The 17,572-nt window shown below is 43.6% G+C and overlaps 1 long non-coding RNA gene across 1 annotated transcript in view; it reads right to left on the minus strand.

The window, feature by feature from the left end:
• Window positions 1-34: 34 nt before the first annotated feature.
• Window positions 35-17,572, minus strand: part of LOC114600336 (uncharacterized) — a 29,896-nt gene continuing 12,358 nt past the window's right edge. The window contains exon 4 of the long non-coding RNA XR_003707518.2: window positions 35-118. This is a non-coding gene — a long non-coding RNA (uncharacterized LOC114600336). The remainder of the gene's footprint in view (window positions 119-17,572) is intronic.

Here is a 17,572-nt window from a genome sequence, read left to right on the forward strand (position 1 = left end):
TTTTGAATAAGAGGAACATTGTGGTTGTTTTTACCATCATATATATTGGAATAACAGGAACTGCTGAAGAATTGCTGAAGAATTGAAGGGAGATGCAGTGGAATGACCTCTTCTGTTCCTAAAAGGAGGACCAGAATTTTTATGATAATTGCTTTATGGTGGAATGAATGTGTATCCTCCTCCCACCTCCCTCTGCTCCTCAGTGTGAGTCACATGCCTTGAGAAACATTTCATTGTGTGAAAAAGAAGAAGTGCAACTGTTTTGTAACAGTTTGCAACGGCATTGCTTTGAAACTGGGTGTGAATGTAACTGAAAGAAAATTACTGTATTTTGTTTGTTACATAGATACACCCCACGTTTCTATCAAAAACGCCCACGGCAGCTAAACAACAATAACATGCAGAATAAAAAAATAATCAAATCACCAACAAGTAAGCAATATGACAAAAAAACACACACAAAAACAGATTAGAGCAGATAAAAATGGCAGCTAGTTAAAATACAATTAAATGAGAAATGTGGGTTTAAATACAGCAGAGCAAAACAAAACAACCCAGCAGGCCAAGTGGATATTTCCATTTTTTGAAGGGCTTTGCCTGTTTGCAGAAGACCATCAACAAGGGGGCTGGACAAGCCCCATCTGGTAGGAAAATCCAAAGTCTGAGGACACATTCAAGAGGTTGCTGCAATCAATATCAGTGAGTATACCTGTACAATGCACACATTTCTAAACACATTTCCATCTCATTCACAATTTTGGGTACCCACTTTTTAAAATTCTTAAGTGTAAACCTAAAAACGCAGTAGCTAAAATCCAGCATGGAGTTTGCCATGCTTAAAGTCCCACTGATTTCAATGGGGCTTAAATGCACATACATGTGCCCTGGGTTGTGTGAAGAAGGCACAATTCCACATGCAATATTCCTGTAAAGAAATGTGGGAAGAAGAATTTGCAGTGCAATGATTTCAATGGATCTCAAACAGGATAAGATCCCTGGAATGCCTCATCCGTGATTGAATGTATAACTGGGATGATCAAGTTCCCTACCTCATCTTACATGACCCTGCGAATAGGAGTGAAATATACGTCAACCATAACTGAAAGTGCTTCCAAGATTTGGGGAAATAAAGGGAAGACGCTAGAATCTTTGGTAAATCACAGAACTAGTTGTTGACAATGAAAGTGAATTACCAGGACAAACTGCAGCAGCCCCAGTCAGAGAAAGTTATTGGCACCTAAGACCAATTGAAAACAATGGAACTTAAATTAGTCATGGCTGATTTGTCCTATTGATTTCAACATGATTTAGGTGGAACTAATTTTCTCCCATTCCTTCTGCTTTCCTGGATTTCTCATCAGGTGTATACATGGAATAAGACTCCACACATGTGCTGGAACAATGCATATGCCTTTGGAAGCTCTCAGGTATGGTGTTAAAGTGATGAATACCCTTTATCCTCCCTGCATCTGGAACCCAGAATTCACTACCTCTGAACATGGAGGTTCAACTTCACTATCATAGCTAATGGAAATTGTGTGATCCTATTCATATCTGTGATATACCCACTTGAATATGTCTGATCCCTCCAATCTGGTTGCCATCCCCATGTTTGAGAACAAAAGTCTATAATGGGCTCTGAAATTGCATGGAACTCACTGACAAATCGCTTTTTGTTAGAAATTCCATTTCACCACTTCTAAAATAGGAATGAGAGACAACTAGCAAAATATTATGCATGTTTATTCCATAAAATTCCACTGTGCTCAGTGGGATTGCTCCCAGGAAAGTGTGGATAGGATTGCAGCCTAAGGGTGAAATCCCAAGATTGCACACCCATTGACTTATTTCTGAACAAACTTGCTGAAGAGCATGCTGTTAAAATGGAGTAAGGATCAAACTAAAGTTTGCTTATTTTTTTCTTTAAAAGTTTATGTTGCTTGATTGTAAAAAAAAAAAGACTCAAAATGGTTTTCAAAAGTGACACTATTGTTAATGTCTATGTCAAATATATGCAAATGATGATAAAGTGATACAGATATGAGCATTAAAACTGGTATTTAGATGCAAGTAAAGGTAAAGGGATCCCTGACCATTAGGACCAGTCGCGGACGACTCTGGGGTTGCAGCGCTCATCTTGCTTTACTGGTCGAGTACAGTCATGTGGTCAGCATGACTAAGTCACTTCTGGTGAACCAGAGCAGTGCACAGAAATGCCATTTACCTTCCCGCCAGAGATCTATTTATCTACTTGCACTTTTTGGCATGCTTTCGAACTGCTCGATTGGCAGGAGCAGGGACTGAGCAACGGGAGCTCATCCATCGCAGGGATTCAAACTGCCAACCTTCTGATCGGCAAGTCCTAGGCTCTGTGGTTTAACCCACAGCGCCACCCATTTAGATGAAAGCTGACCCCCAATGCACAGCTCTTCGTTATTAAATATATTCTGCAATGAATCAATACATTCTGGGGGGAAATGTTATTTGCAATGAATAAAACGACTAAGAAGAAAACTATCATACTGGAGTGTGATTTTCCTGGCAGCTGGCTTCTCCAGCAGGTGCCGATAACACTGGAGCAAGGGGCCATGCTGGCTCACCATTGGAGCAAGCCAGACACCCACAGTGTGGCTCTGCCCCTGCTATTTCAAGGGCATCTACGAAATGGGATGCACAGCATGCATAACTCACACCAGTGTCTAGATTGTGCTGAATGCAAGAGTGTAATTGAATGTTGCATTAGAAGTGCCCCAGACATATATCAGTATGTCAATACAACCTGCATTCTTTTCCCTGCAAAAATCCTGCTACCTCATAAGAAGCACTGCATAGATAGCAAGTAAGAAGTACAGACTTAAGAGCTGCCCTTCATGCATTCCAAAAAACAATAGTGAGGAAGGCAGGGAGTGGGGCATTTGGTGAGCCCCCCTCCCCCCAATACCAGCATCGACAACCAGCACCCTTAGGGAACTGTTGTGGTCCTCAGCACCTTGGAAGGCCCACCTGCACCGTCACGGTCCAACAGTTTGGTCTGAGAGCCACTAATTTTCAGGGGGTTGGACTAGATGATCTTCATGGTCCCTTTCCAACTCTATGATTCTATGATTTCCCATAATTCCCAAGGTTTGGTCATTCAGCACAATTCCCCAGAGCAAATGCTATGTCAGAGGCATCGTGGGAAATTCAAATGGTGGATTGTTCACCAATTGAAGCACCGCCATTGTTGGTCACCAGGAAACACAGCAGAGACCCGCGATGTAGAAGAAGGTCCATCAGAGGACACTTCTGAGACAGATCATGAAGATACCCAGCAAAGTATTTCTTTCTGCAAAAACCTAAAAGGTCAGATGACAGCCTGAAATCTGTTTAGATTTTGGTAAACTGCAATAACTATTCTAAACATTCTAAACAGAGAGAGATTAAGCTTTCCCTCAGGTGAACACAGAGATGAGGAATGATTGAAAGATGAACGTGAGGCAGTTTTTATGTGCATTTCAGAGTCTTGTATATATGCTCCCAAAGGTGAGTTGAATCATGCATTTTCCTGATAGCATAACAGCGTACTGCCTTCCCTGTAAGGATCTGAAGGTGAAATATTATGGAGCAGAACTTCTTTCTGGGGAAGTAATTTATGGATTTTAGTCCAAGTGTGTGGAGGATCAACCTCTGCTAATTTTTTGAGGCGCTCTTCAACTTTTCCTAGTTACATGTCATGCACACCCTGAAAGTATAACAACTTTTATTTATTTATTTTATTTATTATCAGCTTCAGCCAAACTGATCTTCCGCTTGGACTACTGCAATGCGCTCTATGTGGGGCTACCTTTGAAGGTGACCCGGAAACTACAACTAATCCAGAATGCAGCAGCTAGACTGGTGACTGGGAGCGGCCGCAGAGACCACATAACACCGGTCTTGAAAGACCTACATTGGCTCCCAGTATGTTTCCGAGCACAATTCAAACTGTTCATGCTGACCTTTAAAGCCCTAAATGGCCTCGGCCCAGTAGACCTGAAAGAGTGTCTCCACCCCCATTGTTCAGCCCAGGCACTGAAGTCCAGCTCCGAAGGCCTTCTGGTAGTTCCCTCACTGCAAGAAGCAAAGTTACAGGGAACCAGGCAGAGGGCCTTCTCGGTTGTGGCGCCTACCCTGTGGAACGCCCTCCCACCAGATGTTAAGGAAATAAACAACTATTTGATTTTCTGAAGGCAGCCCTGTTTAGGGAAGTTTTTAATGTCTGATGTTTTAATGTATTTTTAATCTCCTGTTGGAAGCAGCCCAGAGTGGCTGGGGAAACCCAGCCAGATGGGCAGGGTATAAATGCTGCTGCTGTTGTTGTTCCTAGTGTGGCCCATTTGGCTAGTGACATCAAGCCAGAAGCCCACTTGACAATTGGCATAGCGCAAATAGTCACTTCTGACTAGGGATTATGGATGAATCTTGTTCCCTTTGGACTACCAACTGCAAAAACTGAGGCAGCAATCTCAATATTCCAACCAAACATAAGAACATTGAACCACAACACTAATGCAGTAATTCAATGTGCCCATGCTGGCATTTAAAGCCCTCAACAATTTAGCCCCCAAAATCTGAGAGACCGCCTCCTTTCCTACAGACCCTCTCAGGTCTGTAGAAACACCATGACCACCACCAAGGAGACGGATTAGTATTTGGCATTGATTAGAATTTGTCACACTCAGCACAGACCCACTGAAATCAATGGATTTAAGACTAGCAAATCTATCAATCTCAAGGGATCTACTCCAACTAGAACTCAGCCGCATACCATCTAACAGAAGCAGCAGCAACGGGACCTTTATGTACACGTTGTTTTACAAAGAGCAGCCCCCACCCAAAGAGGCTTACAATCTAGAACTGACCCAGGGAAAGAGGAAGGTGGAAATGGAGGCATGGCTAGGCAGGGCATAATAATCCTTGCCAGGTCTTTCTAAGTACGTATGTCCTTGTTAGCCCCTAGTAATGAGTTTATAAACAGTAACCTCGGTGAGTATTGGAGGGCAGAGCTGGCATATAAAACTTGTTCAGGAGTGACCGCTACAAAGGGATTGGAGCTGCCAGCTCACTGCCTTGATTAACAACCCCCATAAATACCATTCTCCGCCGCCGCCCCAAACTTCACCTCTGCCTGCTGGTGCAGTGCAGCTCTGTGTGCACATCAAGGAAAGCCCGCAGTACCCACTGCATTTTTGACCTCTTTTCTTTACATTTGATTCTTTTTAATGCCATGCATAGCATAATTGCAGTTTTGTCTCCAACGCAAAAACCAAGCGTTCTGCCAAATATTCATTGATGCAGGTTGCAGAGAGCACTCTCTCATGCCCCCCCCCGAGCAAACTGGCTTTGCTTTATGTAGGATTTTCAATTAATGCACAACTGAGGCAAGGAGACATTTTAGCTGCTACTGTCTTAACATGCAGCGTTGGTTCCTTTCACTGGTGTTCGTTCTGTCTCAGGGAAGGTATCGCCGGGTGGTCCATGGTGCATCAGGAGGAACGAACAACAGTTAACGCTGCCAAAGACTATTGCAGGCTGCAGCACATTCTCTTGAAACCAATTACATTTATTGTTCTTATCCGCATGAGTCTGTCTGAGCAAAGTCAGCTAATTGGTGACTGCCTTTTTCAGCATTCTGATTTCAGGGAGGAAAGAAAGCCAGAGGATCTGCTTTGGAGATACCAGGGCTCTGCATTTGGAAATGCAGTTTGAAGAGGAGAGGGGGAGGAGAAAGCGTTGGATGGGGTGGCGGTGGCAGTGAGTGTGCGTTATATTGCTTAATGTTTAACTTTCAAACTGAAACGAAGGCAAGAAAAATCGAGTTGTAGGGGGGAAAGAACTAGAAAAATGATTTGATTCTACCTTTCTATATTGTATGTATTTACCTCAATGCTCAAATTACAATGTGTGCAAAGGTGGCCGTGTCCCCCTTAGCTACTTTTCTATGAAGGCTATTTGGGGGAGGCTATGTTATGCCTAAAATTATATGGCTATGGGGAAATAAGGGGTGGGAACTGTGGGTTTCATTAAGGTCCTGCCACATCTCTCTGCTCCAAAAAAATCAAGCACTGATATACATTACCAAAATGAAGAAAAGAGCTGTGAACAGTAAGCTCTTAAATTGCTATTTTTCCCCCTATCCCGCCTTTCTCCCAGCACAGGACCCAAAGCAGCTTACAACATAAACAAATACAACTAAGAGCAAATACAACTAAAAACATATCAATCAACTCAAATATTCTTTTTTTAAAAAACAAGTTGCCCTATTATAAAGAGCACTGAATTTGAACACCTAAAACCATTTAAAAACACATTAAAGAAAAGGAAATGTGCAACACCCGCCCCCAGAAGACCCTGTGACAATAGCCAGAGTCAATGGACAAAAAGACCTGGTTTTGTTTTTAAAATATTTGCCTATTGGCAAAAGGAAACATGGAAGGGAGTTACATGAACTGGGAGTAGCTGCTGAAAATACTCAAGTGGAAAGGCCAGAACAGGTTTTCTACATACTGCAAGTGTGGCATTAGGTATGAATTAAAAAAGAAAGAAAGAAAGAAAATAGCCTCCTCAAAACTAAGGGGGAGAAGTGCTGTAAATGCAGACTGCCTCCCCCCCTCTTTGCTACCCACAAATTCTGGCAGCAAAGAGCTGGCATTTAGGCTAAAAGGAAACCTAATTCCACTGTGATCCTTTAAGCTGCAAGGTGGATTGCCTATTTGCAGTTTAGGAATGGTGTAAAAGCCCAACGTGCCTGAAACAGTGGTGGGACTGAGAGAAAGACGACCCCAGGTGTTCTTAAAGCCTAAGCAGGCTCAACAGGGAGATACAGTCCTTCAGAGAGCCTGGACCCAAGCTGTATAGGACTTTGTAGGCCATAACCAGCACTTTGAATTGTGCCTGGAAATGGACTGGTAGCCAGTGGGGCTGTTGTTAACAAGGAGTTTCTGTTCTACCTGTAAATGGCTCTGGTCAGCAACCTAGCCTCAGCATCTTGGACCCACTGAAATTCCCAGACACTTCCCAATGGCATATTACAGCAATCCAAACAGAACGTAACTAATGCATATATTGCCGCATCCCGATCAGACATGCCTAGGAATAGGCACAGCTAATACACTAGTTTTAAATAGGCAAACACACATACAGTCATCTCCAAAACTTGGGCGTTTCTGCTCATGGGGTGGATCCAGGAGTGCACCCAAGCCGTGAACCTGAGTTTTCAGGGGAAGAGTAACCCCATACGTTGTGGCTACTGGTCATTGATAACCTTATCCTTTCTGAATTTGTCTAATTCTCTGGGAGTGATTTTAACTATGTGATGTGTGAAAAAAGGGCATCCTTTTGGCTGTCCTGAATCTTCCAATGCTCAGCTTCACTGGATCCCCTCAAGTTCTAGTGCATAATTTTGTCTACCTCTCCTCCTATTTGTATTTTCTCGAAAACAAACAAAATCAGAGTGGAATTGCTCCATCCCATTGGTTATTTTGGCTGTCCTTTTCTGAACCTGAAGGACTGTGTTTTATCCAAAATGCACTGGAGGTATAACAAAGAGTTTTGCATCAATGAGCACTGCAGCCCATTCTTTGCTTTGCTTTGCTCAGAACAAGCTCTAAACCATTTTGCAACAACAACAGAATCAGGACATTAAACGGTGCGGCCCTTAACATTCCTTCACACCTGGACTGAAGGAAATGGGGATTTCATCTTTCTCCCAGCCAGCATGCAAAAAATGAGAGTGGAAAGGGATTGCGTAGGTTAATGCTTTCTCATTGCTGTAGGTCAAGAGATGTGAAGGCTTCTGTCTCTCTCCTTATGGTCATAACCCTCTGCAACACTGTAAGGCAGCCATCGCTAATCTGGTGCCCTGCTGATCTTTTTGACTATAACTCCCATCATTACCAGCCAGCACAATGCACTTGGCTAGAGCTGGTGGGAGTCATAGCCCGCAACATCTGGAGGGCACCAAGTTGGCAAAGGCTGGTGTAAGGGATGCTTAAGCACTCCTCCCCGATTCTGGGGGTGCAGCAACTTGGGGATGGCAGGATATCTTGGACCAGCCCTACCACTAGCCTGCCCAGATCTGGCAACCACCCGAAGACAGCAATTCTCAGTTCATTAAGTTCTCAAGGTGCCTTAAAATAGCTTCCCCATTGATTTCATTGGAAGCAGGATCAATGTAAAAGGCATTAAAATTCTGAGTGGTCAGTGATTCATAACCCTGTCCGCATTCTGTATCGGTGGCTTGCATGCAATATGTAAAATCTACACGTTAGACAGAGCATTTCTATGCAATTATCCGAGTCCCCAGAGTACATCTGATGGATTATAAATTGCCAAGAAATACAGTTCCCTAGAAGCCAGTTTCACAGCAGTATCTGGGTTAATGCAAATTATTCCCCTTGCCACTAGTGGCTAAACTAATGCAGTGATGGTGTATCTCATTTCCTGAGCTAGAGTGGGAATAGAACACAATAAAGTCGTGCGCTAACATGAGCAAATAAAAAGAAGATGCCCTCTTTTCCATGCAGAATTAAAGGTGACAACTAGAAATTCTGGAACAACCCCAAATGCTTTTTAAAGGATTCAGGAGAAACAGATGCAAACTGGATTGTAAAAACCATTGCTTTAGGTTAAAATTTTATGTCAACTGAAAATTGTTAAGGAACCAATAATTCTTATTATTTAAGAGCCAGTGTGGTATAGTGATTAGAATGTTGGACTAGGGGCTCAAATCGCCACTCAGCTGTGAAGCTCACTGGGTGACCTTAGCTCATTCACTGTCTTTGAATCTAACCCACCTCACAGGGTTGTTGTGTGGATAAAGGTGGGAAGCAGAGACCTATGCATTCCACTTTGATGGGATAGAAATGCAAAATAAACAAGATCCTCCCTTTTATTTCCTGGTGCCAGGACTGAACCATCCTTCTTTACTATATTTATTCTCACTAAAGTACTTCTTTATTTTACAAATATATAGACCACTTCACATCCTGAAGCCATCAAAATGTATACAGGGTAAATATGAAATAAAACACAAAATCTCCACGTTCTAAAAAAAATAAAGGGTCACATCCAGTGCTGTGCAAAGCTATCTCCTCTGCCCCCAAAAAATCTGTTCCAAAGGGAGCTCCCAATCCTCTAGAGCAGATTTTGAGGGTGCAGAAGAGGCTGTGGGGAGACGTGGGGAAAGTACCATTGCATGAACGGAGGTCTGTTGTGCGCGTGAAACAGCAGCACTGGATAAAACCCAGTAAAACCAACTCTACAAACTGTAAAACAATCAAATAATTTCTACAAAGTATAAAAGCAATAAAACCTTTTTTTTTCCTGCAGAAAAAATGTACAAAATGACTGGGTCATACCTCAGGAAAAGCCCCCTTAAACAAGCGTCTTCAGTAGGCACTTAAAGATCATGATGCTAGCCGCTTATTCCAGTGGGCTAGAGCTACAGCACTAAAAGCCCAGTTTTATAAGCTAAGCACACCCCCTGGAGCATATGGTACTCTCAGCAGTGCTCCATTTGAGGAGAGCAGTTGCTGGGCTGGGATATAAAGGGCAAGGCAGTCACTTAGGCAACCTGGTTCCAAGTTGTTTGTGTGTTGTCTATCATTAGTCCCATTTTCAAAATCTGAATGCACAGCACTGGGAAACAGTGGAAAGGCCAGACCAGGTTTTCTACATACTGCAAGTATGGCATTAGGTATGGGGGAAAATTTTTTAAATAAAGAAAATAGCCTCCTCAAAACTAAGGGGGAGAAGTGCCGTAAATGCAGACTGCTTCTCCCCTCTTTGCTACCAACAAATTCTGGCAGCAAAGAGCTGGCATTTAGGCTAAAAGGAAACCTAATTCCACTGTGATCCTTTAAGCTGCAAGGCGGATTGCATCTTTGCAGTTTAGGGATGGTGTAAAAGTAAGGGAATTGTGTTGGCAGGAGTGGCGTCACTGCCAAAGCATCACTGTCTCCCAGGGATCATTGCCATTCAGGTTCTCATTCCTGCTCACTTCATGGTGTCACTGGGCAAGTGGGATTGCTACTAGGCAGCAGCCAGATCCTAAGCAAGGAAAGGATTATCATCATCTGATCTGCACCCTAAAATATGCTTTCTCCAAGTCCCCTCTCCCTGTGGAATTGGACCTAGGGTAAGTGGGATGTGCATACAAATAGACATCCCAGGACATCCCAGTATAAAGCACAGGAAGCTGCTTTATACCAGGGTCAGATCACTTAGCTCATTATTGTCAACACTGACCGCAGCACAATACATTGAGCACAATTAGGCCCAGAGAGACTGTGCACACTGGGGTGTGCATTTGTGTGGTGGCCTTAGAAAAAAAATTTAAAAATATGCAAGGAGTACTTCTAACTTCTGTAAATTGAATAAAGAGTACATGAGTTAGGACGTGTGGACCGAGAACTGGCCCCCACAGTCACTTACAGACTCACTGTTATGGAAGACAATCTTACTGGGCTATGAGTGATCGCCAAAGAAGAAAGAAGACATGAGTTCACAAAAATCGTATTTTGGAACAGATCTTGTTACAAACCAACTCCAGTATAGGAAATTAAGATTAAAATATTTGGAGTATGGGTTATTGCACACTCAAAGAAAGATAATCAATTTGACTGAAAGCTCGGGGAAGGTTTTTTCTTCACTAATCCAAGTTTGAATGGGTCTTCTATTAGTTAAGTAGCTGAGATATAAATCTCCTTATGAGACTTTTTGTAAATAGCGCTCAGCACCTGCCCACCAATGTCCTAGCTTTCATATGTATCGACCAGCATTTCCATCAGTGCTTATGTAATCTCTGATGGAAAGAAGAAAACAGAATGGGTGGTTTTGATGAATGCACTTAATAGAGTTTCCACAGAGTAAAACCTGAGAAATAAATTGAATAAGTGAAGATGGGAATCCAATTCAACCCTATTAGTTCTCCTCAGAAACCCCAAATACAGAATCACAGAGCTGGACGGCACCTAAATTCTGACTTAAGAAGGGGAAATGTTATCAAATACTTTGGATATTTATTGGATAAGGTGGACTGGGGGACACTAAACACTCATAGGTGTGCTAAAACATTTCTCGGCTGTGTGACAGATATACCTCTTAAGATGTAGACTCATTCCCTGCAACACAACCTTGCCTTCAGATGCCATCAGGCCAAACCTACCACACACATTCAAGTACAAATACTTCTGTGTAAACATGCGGAGTCTGGAAGCACCCACTGTGTCACAAAACAAGATGTGTCAAGTGTTACTTTAGTTTAAAAAAAAAACCAGAAGATTTTCTGTTAGCAATAGTGAATATAAAGATTCTGAAGGACCTTAAAATATGTTCATGTATGCCTCAACCGCAGCCAGAATGGTGTTTGCCCAGAGGTGGAAAGAGCATGCTGTACCAACTGAGGAAGAGTGACTGATTAAATTGATGGATTATGCTGAAATGGCAAAACTGACAGCTGTAATAAGAAACCAAGAAGGGGGTGGGGATTATCAAAGAGTGGGGAAAATTTGTAGAATATTTGGGGGGGGGGGACCTCTGGCAACCAAGCAAGTTTATTAGTAGGATTAATTTAAATCAAGCAGTTAAAATTGTACTAAGATAAATGGAAGAATAACTAAAAAAACGGAGTAAAGTGGAAAATGCAATGTTATAAAATCTAAATAAGAAAATGAACTTCAAAAGTGGGGGGGAGGGAAGTCAAATACGCAATTGTATTGGAGGTATGTGTTTGTGTGGTGTGTATTTGTAAACTTGAGAAAAACAGAAAATAACATTTATAAAAAATAATAAATAACAAATAAGGTGCTACTCAGAGTAGACCTATTAACTACCTTAACTATGTACATTCATTTCAATGGATGCCTTCTGAGTAAAATGTAGTTGAACACTACCCAATGTATTTATGGACTTGTGTGTATTGTTTTGGATATTTATTATTGCTTGATTATTCATTGTTGCTTGATTGTTACAGTTATTTATTTAAAAGCATTTATATACTGCTTAATATTTTTTTTAAAGTCTCCAAGCAATGTACAGTCTAAAAAGCAAACAATATATCATCAAAACATTAAAACTAAAACACAACCTAAACCCAGCAAAATGAAGACAAATAAAAGCAGATAAATTAAAACGGGAATTCAGAAGACTAAAACATATTTAAAAGGGTCCAGGCTTAGGGTCAGGGAAAGCCCAGGACAAAAGGGCAAGTCTTCACAAGAAGCCTGAAGCAACTAATGACTGCTTCTTCACATATGGCATTAATAGTAGCAGTAGCTGAGACAGCAGTGTGGTCTAGTACTGAATGCGGAATTTGAACTGTATTTTATATGAATATATTTCTGGCGGTGGTTGGGATATTGTAGAGCCAACCTTTCTAACAAAAAGCTTCTAGAAATGAGAGGGACTTGTTGGTCTACAACTGCATTGCCATGAAGGATAAGACCCTCAGCTGAGGCAGCCATGTGCTACTACTACAGCAATCAGGGATGGACCATGACATTTTGCTGCTTGAGGCAAATAAAAGATGGCACCTCCCTACCTAGCATTCTAGGCACAAGCAGACCGCCAGTTAAGAACAAAAGAAGAGCCTGCTGCCTGAGGCTCCTGCCTCACACTTCCTGATGGTAGGGCTGGCCCTGACAGGAATGAACTCCACAACTCATCCTGGACTCATTCTGTACCAGCCCACAAACTGTTTCCATGAATATTTCCAAACTCTATACATTGTGGAGCTCAAGCTTTGTCTGGAAATGCCCAAGTGAGTTACCAAGCAGAAAACCAAGACTAAAGACAACTTCCTGTTTCCAGAAGGTTATTGCTAGTGATTTGGAACAATCACACCAAGAGTTCTGCTTTCCTAGCTCTGCAAATGTGATGTATCATAAAAAAGGAAGTGCATTTAAGGGACTGTGGTATTGTTAATGCTCACATGGGATACAGATGATCTTTCATAATAACAGCTATTACTCCCTCCCCCACCACTCTCAAGAAAGCAGACTTTAAAGGCTGCACTTATGGATAAATTGCAGGTGGGGGCCAGGATCCAATGGGTATGAACACATGGAGGAGGAGGAGAAAAAAACAAAGTTTCATTTGTTTGTTACAGCAGCTTCCACTGCCAAAGAGATAAGTCAGCATTCAGTTAAAATACATTGCTAGCCTCTTCAACAGCAGATTGCGGCAGAGAAAACAGCTAGCAAAGTTCCATTGCCTAAGCAGTTCAGTCTCTCACATTAGACAGTTAGGATTCATGAACAGTTGTAACTTATAGGTAGGTTTGTACTGTTATATGCTATCCTCTCAACTTGGACTGGTCATGTTGTTCGGATGCCTGATTATCATCTTCCAAAGTAGCTACTCTATTCCGAACTTAAAAATGGAAAATGTAATGCTGGTGGTCAACAAAAGAGGTTTAAAGACTCTCTCAAGGCAACTTTAAAAAATGTAGTTGTCAGGGGCTCAGGAGCAGAGGCACATGGGAGAGAGGAAATGGAGAGCGAAGGGGAAGAATCTGAGGGCAGCGGAGGGCAGAATGACAGTGACCCGAGAGATTCCATGTGCCTCTCCAGTGAATCAGAAGATTCCCAGAAGGGGGCGCCGATGGCCAGGGCAAGGGGGGGTCCCAGGGGGGACACACCAGAAGCAGGGGGACAGCGGAGACTCCCAAAGCAGTAGCTGGAAATCAGGACCAGCTTCCCCACCAGAGCGTAGTGGGGGGGAAGAGCCCCATAGGTCAGAGTCAGTGTCTCCTCCGGCAAGCAGGGAGGAGGAGTCAGACCCAGCTAGCATCCCCGAAGAGGGAAGCAGCGACAGGAGCAGTATAACGGTCAGAAGGAAGGTGGCAGGCTGGGCACGCACGCCAAGTTCAAATGTACAGGCGCGCGGGACAGCAGAAAACCCGGATTGGGAACCAGATCCTAAAGCCCGCCGGAGGGAGGGGGAAGACTCAGGGGACTCAGCGTCAGAAGAGTCTAGGAAGGGCAAGACCTCGGCGGACAAGCGGACCCAGAGGAGGAGGGAGCAGAGGAAGAGGTGGAGCAAGGCTAGGGTCTTAAACTGGTGTCTGGGGGGAGGAGACTCAGACGGAGCTTCGGCGGTCTAGGGTTTAAGACGTAGAGCTGCGCGCCGTGGCTGTAAATGAGAAACTGAACTTCAATAAAGACTATTTTGGACTGGTGTTGGTCCTCTGTGAGCTGGGACCTGAGGCAGCTCTGACAGTAGTATAAACACCGACAATTGATTGGGAAACACTGGCCTGCGAGTTCTCCAGTTGGAGAACAGGCTTTACCAAAGGTGTCATGGACTTTGAAGATGCTCAAACGCAGGACAAAAGGGAGAAATGTGCTACGAGGAAGACACATTTGGCAAACCCTGACCGTGATCAACTCCCACTCGGAAACCTATGTCCCCACTGTGGAAGGATGCGTGGATCCAGAATTGGCCTCCACAGTCACATACTGTTAAGGCCGTGTTCATGGAAGACAATCTTACTCGGCTACGATTGATTGCCAAAGAAGAAGGATGGCTTACGGGGAGGTGTATGTAACTGGCTCCACAACGATTTTGAATCTCACACTGTGCACAAAGGAAGATAGGAAACTGCCTTATACCAAGTCAGACCATTGGCTCATCTAACTTAGTTTTGTCTACACTGACAGTGACTCTCCAGGGTTTTCAACAGGAGTCTCTCTCAGCCCTACCTGGAGATATTGGGTATTGAATTTGCACCCTTCTTCATGCAAGACAGGTGCTCTACCACTGAGCTATGGCCTTCGCCCCAGGCTCTGGATGGTGGATCTTGGTTTTACTCAATCCCCAAGTTTGCTTCCACCTGGGCAGAAGTAAAATATTTGTGGAAGAAGCAAGTTCTAAGGAACTGGAAGAATATGAGTCAGAATGGATGGCGCCACAGTATATAATATAAATAATGTAAATAATGAAGAAGACTATGTCCTATCTAAAGTCTCTAGTCAATACCCAAGCCGTCTGAAATTTTAGTTGTTTTTTAATTAACAAAAAAAAAAATCGAAGTAATGCCAGCAATCAGATTGGTTGCTAGTATTGAAATGCATAGCTAAATGCTCTGCTCAGGCCCTCATCCCAACCATTACCTGTCATTAGTATAGCTACTTGGCTGGCTTGCACTGAAATATTGTTTCCAGCAAAGCACTGTCTGGAACATCCAAGGTTGCTGGACACTTTGCATTTTCCAGTATTTGTGCTGCAATGTCAGTCCTGGAAGGACTTTCCTGGCGTGCTGCAAAGATTCCTCAATTAGCTGAATAGCCAACCTCTGCTAACCTCCAATTGATGAGCACAATCTTGCTCCTGTTTAAGTCAACAGCCACTGTTCCGTTTAATAAATTAAAATGCTTGCAATAAGTCTTGGTTGTTGTTGCTTGCCAACCACTCTAACCACTGTTGTCTACCCTTTGGGTTATTTTATATTTTTAAAGGAAAGCCAGTATCCACTCATTACAGTGCTTCCTTTTTTAAAATAGCAGGAACAAATATCTTAAAATACCCTCCATGCCTCTGTTTAAGAACAGTCATATTCCTTAAATTCACCACCTATCTAAGCTATAGAGCAGTGTCATAATAGCATAAAGAGAGCCCTGCTGGATCAGGCCACAGACCCATCTAAGTCCAGCATCCTGTTTTCACAGTAGCCAACCAGATCTCTAGGGGAAGTTGGCAGGCAGGAATCATGTTCAACAGTGTTCCCCGCATTTGTGATTCACACCAATTGGCACCCAGAGGTGTACAGCACCAACAGCAGAGGTATAACATAGCCATCGTGGCTAGTTCATCATGGGTCACAGAATGTGGATTCTGGCCATTCCCTGGAGCCAGGATACCAAACCATACTGTGGCCAGATCACACATTTACTTATTTCACTTATATCCCACCTTTTTGTTTGACATGCAGGCAGTTCTTTACCATTTTGGGGTGGGAGCTCATAACTAATAAATGTTAACATGTGAACCAGATACAGCCTGTAGCAATTCCCAGAAACCACAGTTTTCAAGCCTCTGCAATCACAGGGATTACCGCTAGCCTTATCAGTGACAGCCCATGTCATGCAATGCAGCTGCCCACTTGACCATATTGGAAAAGTGAAGGGCTGAGCCAACTGATGCAAAAAAGCAATTAGTGGAAAAAATTCATTTTGATCCTCCCCCCCCCCCGGTGTTCCTGCCTCCTTTCTTAAATATCTTACTAGCATTTATCATTTGTTGCAAGGAGGGGTGTGGGGCCAAATCTAGCCATGCTTCAGACCCTCAAAAAAAAAAGATCAATGGGACAAGCCATTTAGATACATTATTTATATACTGCTTTTGGGCTCCACGTGGGCCCCTCCTCCAAAGGCATCATAAGCATAAATGAAACTATTTTTTTAAAGTTGGCTTTAAAACAACTAACTTATTCAAAGCTTGTTGTGAGCATCTGGGAAAGACTGGACTAAACATACTTGCTGTGAGTAGGGCTGTGTCTGCCCAGATCCTGCTTACTGCCGCCTCTGCCTCTCCCTTCCCTTCCAGTGACACCCCAACAGGGGGGAGAGTGCTCACGGCCACCTCTCTTTTTGTCCTTTACCTGCAAAGGTAAGTCCCTATGGTTTTGGTGGAGGTAGAGGCAAGGCAGAGTGGGTGATTCTCAGCAAGCTTTCCTGGCCTCCTGAAAGTTCATTTGGAACACACACAAAGCACTTACCTTTTTCAGGGTGGGAAAATGCAAACATGCCTATTAAAACAGTAGCATTATAAAAAAAGCTCTGGGGAATCAGCCTGCATGAAAAGTGCATCTGTTTCAAAATAAAATAAAATCTGAAAGCAGGGATAGAAGGGCCTGCACAAACCTTCTGAAAGAGAGCTTTCCACGGCCTGACATTGTGAAGCCACAGCCTGCCATCCATTTGGGGCTTGTGCAGAGCAGCTTTGCAGTGAATCGTGACCAGAAAAACCTGGTCCCACAGGAGGTGGTGGGTGGCCACCAACCTAGATGGCTTTAAAAGAGGGTTAGACAAATTCATGGAGGAGAGGGCCATCAATGGCTATGGACCATTATGGCGATGCTCTGCGTCCACATTTGGAGGCAGCAATGCTTCTGAATACCAGTTGCTGGAAGCCATGCTCTTGTGCTCAAATCCTGCTTGCATGTTTCCCATAGGCATCTGGTTGGCGACTGTGTGAACGGGATGCTGGACTAGACATGCCATTGGTCTTGTGATGGCCTGGGACTCAGGCTCGGACTCGGAACCAGAGGAGTCTCAGTCTGCACTGGATCCTTTGCCTCAGGCATCATCTGAACTATGTCTGGGGCCTGATCCAGAGGAGTCCCAGTCTGCACAGGTTCCCCTGCAACAAACACCAGCTGGGCCAAGTCAGGGGCCTGAGCCTGCTCTGGCTCCAGATGCGGGGATTACCTCGTTGCGTCAGCTGGGACATCACTTATAGCTGCTCCACTACCGGTTTGGTCAGGGGAGGCCGAGGTGGCCTCTGGGTCTAGTAACCCACTGATGTCTCCCAAGCTGCAGAGACTAAGGTCTGA

The sequence above is a fragment of the Podarcis muralis genome, chromosome 8 (assembly GCF_964188315.1).
Source record: "Podarcis muralis chromosome 8, rPodMur119.hap1.1, whole genome shotgun sequence".
In the NCBI taxonomy this organism is placed as follows: Eukaryota; Metazoa; Chordata; class Lepidosauria; order Squamata; family Lacertidae; genus Podarcis; species Podarcis muralis.